The sequence below is a fragment of the Rana temporaria genome, chromosome 1 (assembly GCF_905171775.1).
Source record: "Rana temporaria chromosome 1, aRanTem1.1, whole genome shotgun sequence".
Classification (NCBI taxonomy): domain Eukaryota; kingdom Metazoa; phylum Chordata; class Amphibia; order Anura; family Ranidae; genus Rana; species Rana temporaria.
The window spans coordinates 200,785,877-200,798,018 of NC_053489.1; the positions used below are offsets into that span (position 1 = coordinate 200,785,877).

Consider the following 12,142-nt stretch of genomic DNA (forward strand, 5'->3'; position numbering starts at 1 on the left):
TTTAAGAGGCCAAATCTGTGCAAAGATGTGGATTCATTATCATTGTATTTAGAATTACAATTGCCCTGGGGTGGTAATCAAACACCCATTAGTATAAAGGTGCCACATCCTAAAATATATAGGTATGTAGAAGAAGACGTTAAGTCTAAAACTGAGAGAGATTGGACTTTGTAGGCACCGAAATTTAAGAATATAAATATTTTAATTTAGACAATACAAAGCATGGGTATACAAGACAATTGCTCAAAATAATAAGAAAAAAAGAACAAAATGAACAATAAAGTACACAAAAGAGCTCAAATCCTATCACTTTCTAAAGACACCGCTATTAGCCACAGGGCTAGATGTATAGAATACACTATAGGCGCTGGGTGGCGTTGTAACTTCAAAAAGATGGTACAGGATGAGTTCTGGTTAAAAATGGGGTTCAGCTCGACATGTTTCGCGACGTCGTCGCTTCTTCGGGAGCTTCTGGATGTTAAAAAGACAATACAGTGTTGTCATTACATATACAAAAATACAAAAATGCAATACAGTACTATTACATATGAGGCGTTTATAAAGTACATAAAGGCCTCTGAGCAATTAGAAGTGCATGTATCCATGACTATAATACTCACCGATAAACGGTGCTTTTGTAGATTTGAAGAGTGCTCAACAGCGTCCAAGATGCAAATTATAATCAGACCATTTACCTTATAAGGTGGAGTCTGGTACTATAGGTCATACCCACATTCACCATACATCATTGGGCAAGTTAGAACTAGTCGGGGTATCTGTAAGTGAATGGTAAACATAGGTAATGAGTCCATAACTAAATGGGACCATATGATATAAGAAAGAAAAGAATACTGTGAATAAATATGCATAACAGGGACCGCTATATGTGGATAGCTTTAGTTTCCCAGTAAATTTGGTATGACTGACATATACATTATATGTATTTAATAATAAACCATATCAGGTAGTATGTGGATTAATAAATGAAAGTAAAAAAGAAAAAAAGAAAAAGAAAAAAATCAGCATTGTGCTGGTATTGTGGGAGGGAAAATTTTCGCGCCAATATCTAATTTAATAAAATATAATATAAAAAAGCTGCAATCTGAGAAATTCTGGGGGACAACCCCAGTATTTGAGAATATGTGAAGGAAAAAAAGATGCGCTAATTAAATAAATAAATATGTTATGAAATTCAGTGAATCAACCTCAAACATCTAGAAGTAATATATAAAATAAATAAATAAATAAATAATGGTGGGATAGAAGTGAATATATGTACAAAAATAAATAAGTGTCCAATATATGAATGAGACTCCTAGTAGAGGAGATCAAAACGAATTGTTGTGCAAAAAACAGTCCAAATAATAGTGAGAAGAAATGTACAGGATAAGTCCATAAATCTGTGTAGACTTCCTCCTCCACCAAGGAAAATAGAAATAAATCACCGCAAACAAGTGCTCATGGATGGCACCTTACCACAATGAGTTGATCTCCTTAATCAAAAGGGGATCGCAATAGGCATGGGTTCATATAACATCAGAATCCTTTAGGGTAGATATCAGCAGATCCAGCATACAGCATACAGCCTCATAGAATAAGCCAAAAAAAGGGAAATCGCCATAGTATAATAACGTTTAATAAAATCAAAGTTAAAAGACAGGCAACGCCAAATGGCCTCTTACTTGCAAAGTGCCTTAACCCGGCACTGAGGCTGGTCTGCATTGGATGATTTGGGGGAGAGAGATCCACGCTCCAGGAAGGGTGTAGCGGCGTGCGTTCCACCAGTTAGTGAGCGGGGACCAGCAAAGCAGGAACCGGAAGTCCGCAGGAGATAGCGTGACCAATGCACCTCGACGTACGTTTCGAGATTGACTCGTCGTCGGGAAGCGTCATTGGTCACGCGTATGGGCCATTAATATAGGCCGTCCAATCAGATTGAAGTGGGAGGGACAAAGGATAATGACAGCCTCAGTCCCGCGCCAAGCAACAAATACATACAGCGATGCAATGGCCAATCAAATTATACATCTACAAAAAGATATGGGCTAGTATAAATATGTCACAACAATCCAAGGCTAACAAACAATACTAAATAATGCCTATAACCGGAAATATGTCGGACAATAATATACATTAAATTAAAAATCACATTTAATAATGTTATTATATAAAAAAATACATAAAATATTAAAATATTAAAATATGATGAACCAGATACTAAAATTTTATTCGTTGGTTATAAAACAATTTAGATCGAGATCAATGTTTAAACCCAAAGGTCGCATGGTACGCAACCGGTGTAACCATTTGGTTTCGTTCTGGGACACTGTCTTTTTTAAATCTGTACCTCTCCATTGGCTAATTACCCTATCATTGCCATAAAATGTTAAAAATCGTGGGTCTCTATTATGACACTCATCAAAATGTCTAGATACGCTATGTTTAGGGAATCCCTTAAGAATGTTCGCTACATGCTCATTGATACGCACCTTAAGTTCTCTAGTGGTTCTACCCACATATTGTAACTTGCACGGACATTCCAGAACGTAAGTCACGTATCTGGAATGGCAAGTTATTAACGGTTCAATGATAAATTGTTCATGTGTAACATAGGATTCAAAACCAATGCGTTTTTTCCCCACTCTATTAGTACTCTTGCATGATCTGCATCTAGTACAATAATAGAAACCTGGGCTATCTAAGAAAGTCAGAGGTTTTTCAGGTGGGTCAGGGACATTTTTTGCAATTTTATTGCGTAAACCAGGAGCTCTCCTATAAATAAAGGATGGCTTGGATGGTAAAATTTTGGCCAAATCTGTGTCTTGTAATAAAATAGGCCAGAACTTTTTGACAATCTTCTCTACCCCTTTATATTGTCTATGGAAACCAGAGAGAAAAGGGACTGTATCTGCCCGTTGGGGTCTCTCTCTGGATTCCAATAGGGATTGTCTATCTATCCCAAGCACCTCCTTTTTGGTGCCTAATAGGGATGATATAGAATAACCCTTTTCTTCAAACTTTGTAATCAAAAGGTTAGCCTGTTCTTCAAAATCTGTAGTTGAACTACAGTTTCGTCGGATACACATAAGTTGTCCTTTTGGAACCGCTCCCAACCACTTAGGATGGTGGCAACTTTTTATAGGTACGAAACCATTACGGTCCGTGGGTTTGAAGAAAGTTTTGGTAACAATTCGATCATTTAGTTTCGTTAAAGTAAGATCAAGATAGTTGATACAGGTAAGGCTGGATTCTGCGGTAAAATGTAAGCCATAGATATTATTATTCATCCTAGACAAAAAATTCTCCAAAGAGACTTGAGACCCCTCCCACAACATTATAATATCGTCAATATAACGTTTATAATAAATTAAGGGTTTACAATTTCCTTATATATGGTCTCCATCTCCCATTTGTTGAGCAAAATATTTGCTACACTAGGGGCATAACGAGCCCCCATCGCCACCCCCTTTATTTGTTTGTAATAATTTCCTTGTACCCAAAAATAATTATTACCCATTGCTTGTCTAAGCCCCTCCACCAAAAAATGAATTTGTGATAATGGTAATGTAGATTTCTCTGTCAGACTCTCAGTGACTGCCAGTAAGGCGTCATTTTGTCTAATGTTGGTATATAATGACTCTATATCAACAGTAACAAGCCATGTATCCTTGGTGGTAGGGACAGGGGTTATAGATTTAATTAGCTCTCTGCTATCCTTTAAATACGATTTACCCTGAATCACCAAGGGTTGAAGATAGGTATCGAGGTATTCCCCTATACGAGAGTATAACGAGCCGATGCCACTAATGATGGGTCGACCCAGAGGGTCAATTCTGCTTTTATGTATCTTTGGGAGAATATATAAGACCGGGGTGCGTGGTGCTTGAGGGATCAAATACAGTGCCTCCTTCTTGGTTAATATTGAACGCGCAGCTCCATTGTCAACCCAAGAGGTAAGTTCTTTTTTGAGTTTATTAAGTGGATCACCAGATAATGGATGGTAGGTCTCCACATCAGCCAATAATCTATGGATTTCACCATAGTATTTTTCTTTATTTAATAGCACCACCCCCCCCCCCCTTATCCGCGGGGCGGACTACTATGTTTTTATTGGTTTCTAACTGTTTAATACCTTCTTTAATAAGCCGATCAGTTTTATGATTGTCTATGATCTCCATATCCTTAATTTCCTCCTGTACCATATTCTTGAAAACTTCGACATGGTGGTGAGTCCCTTTCTTGGGATTAAAAGTGGAATTGTTTTTTAAATTAGTATGTTGATATTCAGTAATCTCTATTTGGGGAATAACATTATTTTGTTGGGAGAAATGTTTCTTGATGTTGAGTTTCCTTACGTACTTCTCAACATCAATGAAAATGTCAAATTTATTAATATTCTTAGATGGTGCAAATTTCATAGGGTATGAAATTTGCACCATCTAAGAATATTAATAAATTTGACATTTTCATTGATGTTGAGAAGTACGTAAGGAAACTCAACATCAAGAAACATTTCTCCCAACAAAATAATGTTATTCCCCAAATAGAGATTACTGAATATCAACATACTAATTTAAAAAACAATTCCACTTTTAATCCCAAGAAAGGGACTCACCACCATGTCGAAGTTTTCAAGAATATGGTACAGGAGGAAATTAAGGATATGGAGATCATAGACAATCATAAAACTGATCGGCTTATTAAAGAAGGTATTAAACAGTTAGAAACCAATAAAAACATAGTAGTCCGCCCCGCGGATAAGGGGGGGGGGGTGGTCCTATTAAATAAAGAAAAATACTATGGTGAAATCCATAGATTATTGGCTGATGTGGAGACCTACCATCCATTATCTGGTGATCCACTTAATAAACTCAAAAAAGAACTTACCTCTTGGGTTGACAATGGAGCTGCGCGTTCGATATTAACCAAGAAGGAGGCACTGTATTTGATCCCTCAAGCACCACGCACCCCGGTCTTATATATTCTCCCAAAGATACATAAAAGCAGAATTGACCCTCCGGGTCGACCCATCATTAGTGGCATCGGCTCGTTATACTCTCGTATAGGGGAATACCTCGATACCTATCTTCAACCCTTGGTGATTCAGGGTAAATCGTATTTAAAGGATAGCAGAGAGCTAATTAAATCTATAACCCCTGTCCCTACCACCAAGGATACATGGCTTGTTACTGTTGATATAGAGTCATTATATACCAACATTAGACAAAATGACGCCTTACTGGCAGTCACTGAGAGTCTGACAGAGAAATCTACATTACCATTATCACAAATTCATTTTTTGGTGGAGGGGCTTAGACAAGCAATGGGTAATAATTATTTTTGGGTACAAGGAAATTATTACAAACAAATAAAGGGGGTGGCGATGGGGGCTCGTTATGCCCCTAGTGTAGCAAATATTTTGCTCAACAAATGGGAGATGGAGACCATATATAAGGAAATCTGTAAACCCTTAATTTATTATAAACGTTATATTGACGATATTATAATGTTGTGGGAGGGGTCTCAAGTCTCTTTGGAGAATTTTTTGTCTAGGATGAATAATAATATCTATGGCTTACATTTTACCGCAGAATCCAGCCTTACCTGTATCAACTATCTTGATCTTACTTTAACGAAACTAAATGATCGAATTGTTACCAAAACTTTCTTCAAACCCACGGACCGTAATGGTTTCGTACCTATAAAAAGTTGCCACCATCCTAAGTGGTTGGGAGCGGTTCCAAAAGGACAACTTATGCGTATCCGACGAAACTGTAGTTCAACTACAGATTTTGAAGAACAGGCTAACCTTTTGATTACAAAGTTTGAAGAAAAGGGTTATTCTATATCATCCCTATTAGGCACCAAAAAGGAGGTGCTTGGGATGGATAGACAATCCCTATTGGAATCCAGAGAGAGACCCCAACGGGCAGATACAGTCCCTTTTCTCTCTGGTTTCCATAGACAATATAAAGGGGTAGAGAAGATTGTCAAAAAGTTCTGGCCTATTTTATTACAAGACACAGATTTGGCCAAAATTTTACCATCCAAGCCATCCTTTATTTATAGGAGAGCTCCTGGTTTACGCAATAAAATTGCAAAAAATGTCCCTGACCCACCTGAAAAACCTCTGACTTTCTTAGATAGCCCAGGTTTCTATTATTGTACTAGATGCAGATCATGCAAGAGTACTAATAGAGTGGGGAAAAAACGCATTGGTTTTGAATCCTATGTTACACATGAACAATTTATCATTGAACCGTTAATAACTTGCCATTTCAGATACGTGACTTACGTTCTGGAATGTCCGTGCAAGTTACAATATGTGGGTAGAACCACTAGAGAACTTAAGGTGCGTATCAATGAGCATGTAGCGAACATTCTTAAGGGATTCCCTAAACATAGCGTATCTAGACATTTTGATGAGTGTCATAATAGAGACCCACGATTTTTAACATTTTATGGCATTGATAGGGTAATTAGCCATTGGAGAGGTACTCTCCCATACGCGTGACCAATGACGCTTCCCGACGACGAGTCAATCTCGAAACGTACGTCGAGGCGCATTGGTCACGCTATCTCCTGCGGACTTCCGGTTCCTGCTTTGCTGGTCCCCGCTCACTAACTGGTGGAACGCACGCCGCTACACCCTTCCTGGAGCGTGGATCTCTCTCCCCCAAATCATCCAACGCAGACCAGCCTCAGTGCCGGGTTAAGGCACTTTGCAAGTAAGAGGCCATTTGCCGTTGCCTGTCTTTTAACTTTGATTTTATTAAACGTTATTATACTATGGCGATTTCCCTTTTTTTGGCTTATTCTATGAGGCTGTATGCTGTATGCTGGATCTGCTGATATCTACCCTAAAGGATTCTGATGTTATATGAACCCATGCCTATTGCGATCCCCTTTTGATTAAGGAGATCAACTCATTGTGGTAAGGTGCCATCCATGAGCACTTGTTTGCGGTGATTTATTTCTATTTTCCTTGGTGGAGGAGGAAGTCTACACAGATTTATGGACTTATCCTGTACATTTCTTCTCACTATTATTTGGACTGTTTTTTGCACAACAATTCGTTTTGATCTCCTCTACTAGGAGTCTCATTCATATATTGGACACTTATTTATTTTTGTACATATATTCACTTCTATCCCACCATTACTTATTTATTTATTTATTTTATATATTACTTCTAGATGTTTGAGGTTGATTCACTGAATTTCATAACATATTTATTTATTTAATTAGCGCATCTTTTTTTCCTTCACATTGTGCTGGTATTACATACCTTGTAAAAAGTATGAAGACCTAAACGTGAATGGAACAGTTCAGGGGATCAAAAAACGCACAATGGTAGAGGCAATGTAAGGACAACAGATGGCAAAATGTCCGCAAAGGTCCTCTCCTAACTGCAAAGAGCCAAAAAATATGTAATATATAATATGCTCTCTATCCAAAAAAGGTTAATGAAAAAAGAAGAAAAAAGAGAAATAGAGTATATGCTGCATAACGTTTGCCATATAAAGAGGCTTCACAATAATGAACATTATAATTACACACCAAGACTTTGTTGGATCAAAAAAAGAGGAGGTATTGATATGCTGAAGTCTATTACCTGAATTGGAACAGAGAATTGGAGACTAGGATAAGGGTCAACTCAAATACTGCCACTAGATGGCACTGCGGCAGTGATGAGGATTATGCTGATAAAAGAAAAAAGAAAAAAAGCCCCAAGAAAGGAAAAAACAGTCAGCTGTTGAAGATTAGAAAAAACGCTCTCGATGAGAGCATAATAATAAAGACTAGCTTCAAGAGTTTACATGGGAGAGGAGTGTGCATACCTGTGACTGTGATGAAACACAGAGAAATCCCAGGAGATGCAATGGCGTGCGGCCACACTGGGCGTCCGTCCTAGTTAGCACTCAGCAAAGGCACCTGGATGTGTCAGGCTCTTGCTGGATTTAAATACCCCGCGCGGATTTATGTACTTTATAAACGCCTCATATGTAATAGTACTGTATTGCATTTTTGTATTTTTGTATATGTAATGACAACACTGTATTGTCTTTTTAACATCCAGAAGCTCCCGAAGAAGCGACGACGTCGCGAAACATGTCGAGCTGAACCCCATTTTTAACCAGAACTCATCCTGTACCATCTTTTTGAAGTTACAACGCCACCCAGCGCCTATAGTGTATTCTATACATCTAGCCCTGTGGCTAATAGCGGTGTCTTTAGAAAGTGATAGGATTTGAGCTCTTTTGTGTACTTTATTGTTCATTTTGTTCTTTTTTTCTTATTATTTTGAGCAATTGTCTTGTATACCCATGCTTTGTATTGTCTAAATTAAAATATTTATATTCTTAAATTTCGGTGCCTACAAAGTCCAATCTCTCTCAGTTTTAGACTTAACGTCTTCTTCTACATACCTATAGATTCATTATCATTATCTGTCAGGTAGTCACACGTTGTGATGGCAAAGGCAAAAAAACTCTCCCTTTTTGAACGTGGTCGGGTTGCTGAACTACATAAGCAGGGTCTCTCACAGCGCGCCATTGCTGCTGAGGTGGGACGCAGTAAGACAGTCATTTGGAATTTCTTAAATGATCCTGAGGGTTATGGAACAAAAAAGTCAAGTGGAAGACCCAAAAAAATTTAACCAGCACTGAGCCGGAGGATCCAATTGGCTGTCCGTCAAGACACTGGACGATTCTCAACCCAAATTAAGGCCCTTACTGGTGCTGTCTGCAGCCCCATAACCATCAGATGGCATCTGAGACTGAAGGGCTTCAAAAACATAAAACGTCTTCAAAAACCTTGTCTCCTTGAATGCCACAGAACAGCTCGTTTGGACTTTGCAAGAGAGCACCAAACATGGGACATTCAAAGGTGGAAGAAAGTTTTATTCTCTGATGAGAAAAAATGTAACCTTGATGGTCCTGATGGTTTCCAACGTTACTGGCATGACAAGCAGATCCCACCTGAGACGTTTTCTACGCGCCACAGTGGAGGGGGCGCCATAATGGTCTGGGGTGCTTTTTCCTTCAGTGGAACAATGGAGCTTCAGGAAGTGCAGGGGCGTCAAACGGCCGCTGGCTATGTCCAGATGTTGCAGAGAGCATTCCCCATGACTGAGGGCCCTCGTCTGTGAGGTAACGACTGGGTCTTTCAACAGGACAACCAGAGCCAGATTAAGAACATCATGGGCCTGGTGCTGAGGATTTTGGTGGGGCCTTTTAGGCTGCATTCACACCTCCGCGACAAGTAACGCCGCGTACGCGGCGTATTTTGCCGCGAATAGTGTAACTTTTTTTTTACAAATCCTTCCTATTGCTTTATATGGCCGAACGCCAATGCCGCCTGAAAAAAAGGGTCCGGGACTTTTTTTCATGCCGCAGGTGTACGCCGTCTATGAGATGTGAACCATCTCATAGACAGCAATGGGAATTCTCCCCTCCAGCGGCACGAGCGGCCGGCGTCGGGCGTTTTGTCGCGGAGGTGTGAATGGGGTGTAATAAATAATAAATAAATGCGTGGGAATGACATGAACGCAGCCCAGCCAAGGCAAATGACCAAAGGCACAGAACCCAGAAGGAAGACCGGGTGAAGATGGAAGTGTCCAGGCCCCGCCTGATTCATCCCAGCACTGGAGGGCTCAGTCTGAAAATGTAAGTGTACACTAATGTGCTAATATGCTGTGCATACTTGTACGTTGTGGCATAACCTACCCCAGGGCCTCTAAAAAGTAGTAATGTCAGGAAAGTTTACTACCGCTTTATTATCACAGGATCCCAGGAGCCTCTCATGGGGCCCCCTACTGACCCGGTGGACGGTGGCCCTTGGGCAGTGCCTAAGTGCACAGTTGCCAACATTTAAAAAATATTTCCAGGGCCACTTTTTTATATAAGTGCTATATTTAGAGTAGCTGAGATCCCCGATGTTCCTCTATACATCATAGTAGTAATCACAAAATTAAAGGAGTACTAATAATGGGGCAGAACAAATATGAGAACTGAGATTTCCTTTAGTTGAACTAACAAAAGTGTGTCCATTCTAGAGCTGGTAACATTGAGGATATTCAGTATAATTTTAAAGAACTGTTTTTGTGGGTAAGCGACATAGGGGAGGAATATGGACGGTATATAAGTGGGAAGTATGTGCAGGTGAGGGAGAGGAATGTGGAGGGTCTAACAGTGGGCACTATGTACAGGAGAGGAGTACAAAGGGTACGGAAAAAAGCACTATGTACAGGAGAGGAGTGTGAAGGGTATGACAATGGGCAGTATGTACAGGAAGAGTGAGGGGGTATGACAGAGGGTAGTACGTACCAGAGAGAAGTGTGGAGGGTATGATGGGGCAGTATGTACAGGAGAGGAGTGTGGAGGGTATGACAGTGGGCAGTATGTACAGGAGAGGAATGTAGACGGTATGATAGTGGGCTCTATGTATAGGAGAGGAGTGTGGAGGGTATGACAGTGAACACTATGTATAGGAGAGGAGTGTGGAGGGTATGACAGTGGGCACTATGTATAGGAGAGGAGTGTGGAGGGTATGACAGTGAGCAGTATGTACAGGAGAGGAGTGTGGAGGGTGTGACAGTGGGCACTAAGTACAGGAGAGAAGTGTATGACAGCAGGCACTATGTACAGGAGAGGAGTGTGAAGGGTATGACAGTGGGCGCTATGTATAGGAGAGGAGTGTGGAGGGTATGACAGTGGGCACTATGTACAGGAGAGGAGTGTGTAGGGTATGACAGTGGGTACTATGTATAGGAGAGAAGTGTGGAGAGTATGACAGTGGGCACTATGTACAGGAGAGGAGTGTGGAGAGTATGACAGTGAGCACTATGTACAGGAGTGGAAGGATATTTAGGGACTGAGTAGTGGTTAAGCGGGTCATACATGGATTGAAATTACGCCAATTATGCAGAGACCAGCCATAGTCAAACTATGTATGGGCTAGCTGGTTTTACACAAGTCAATCTATTAATCAACTTGAGTACAACCAGCCTGTTTTTTTTTTCTTAAAACAATCAGTGCTGCCAGCTAAAGTTAGCAACACTGATCATTGTACGCACTGGCAGAACACAATAACACTGCAGGAGTGATTCCCCCATCCACAGGTCAGCAGGTGAGAGGGTGTGTGGGGACAGGCTGGGGAGAGATACTAGTCAGTGGCTGGGTAGGCACTGGTAGTATCAGAGCCAGATACACACAGGTTACATACGCCACGATCGTTAGAGCGAGAACAATAATTCTAGTACTAGACCTCCTCTGTAACTCTAAACATGTAACCTAAAAAAATGTAAAGCATCGCTTAGGATACCAAAAAAAATTGTGCTAACTTAACTAACTAACTGTTTTTTTAATGAATGAAACATTTTTTTCCAAAAAAACATGTTTGAAAAATTGCTGCGCAAATACCGTGCTAGAGCTGCACAATTAATCGTTAAAAAAATCTTGATCTCGATTCAACCCCCCTGACGATCTTCAATGCAGAGTTTGCAGGGGTCAAGTCCTGGGGAAAAAAGTGTGGGAACTCCCACCCAAGATCCACTCCCCCACCAAAAAAAAATAAAATTATACGCTCATATGCATAATTACTAAACCGCATGTTTTTTTAAGCAAGTTCTTTCTAGATCCCGCGATAACTCGCAGCAGACCTCCGCAATGTCTCCTGGAACAATGACAAAAGCTCCCAGGAGACATTGCAGCATCGAGGAAGTGACGGGATACCCGCACACTACCTGATGAATCCATATACATTAAGCTGGCCAGTAACATAAAGGATTACTAAGGTTCGCCTGCCCCTGACAGTGACTCGAGCTGGGCATTGGCTCAGGCGGCTCGGCTGCTCTAGTCCTGCATAGGGAACTGCGTTCCTGCTGTGAAAAAAGTGCAGGAACTCCGTTCCCACGCGTTCCCGCAGGACTAGAGCCCTGAGAGTTTGCTGATTCTTTCATATAACAAGTGGAGAGACTTTCAGCTGTCAAAAGAAAATATCTGGGCAGTCTGCCAAGTTTTTAACAGGAAACATTGGGCCATATCCACAAAAGAGATACTCCGGCGTAAGCCGTCGTATCTCTGGTTCTAACTTTGGAACTGATCCTCAGAAGCAGTTTTCCTAAGTTAGGCAGAAGATC

At 40.5% G+C, this 12,142-nt stretch overlaps 1 long non-coding RNA gene across 1 annotated transcript; it reads right to left on the bottom strand.

Annotated features, from left to right (window-relative positions):
• Positions 1-202: 202 nt before the first annotated feature.
• On the bottom strand, positions 203-7,925 carry LOC120935659. The gene is made up of 4 exons (XR_005748510.1): positions 7,842-7,925; positions 7,616-7,703; positions 621-776; positions 203-471 (listed from the first exon to the last, which is right to left on the bottom strand). It is a non-coding gene; the product is annotated as an uncharacterized LOC120935659 (long non-coding RNA).
• Positions 7,926-12,142: the final 4,217 nt, after the last annotated feature.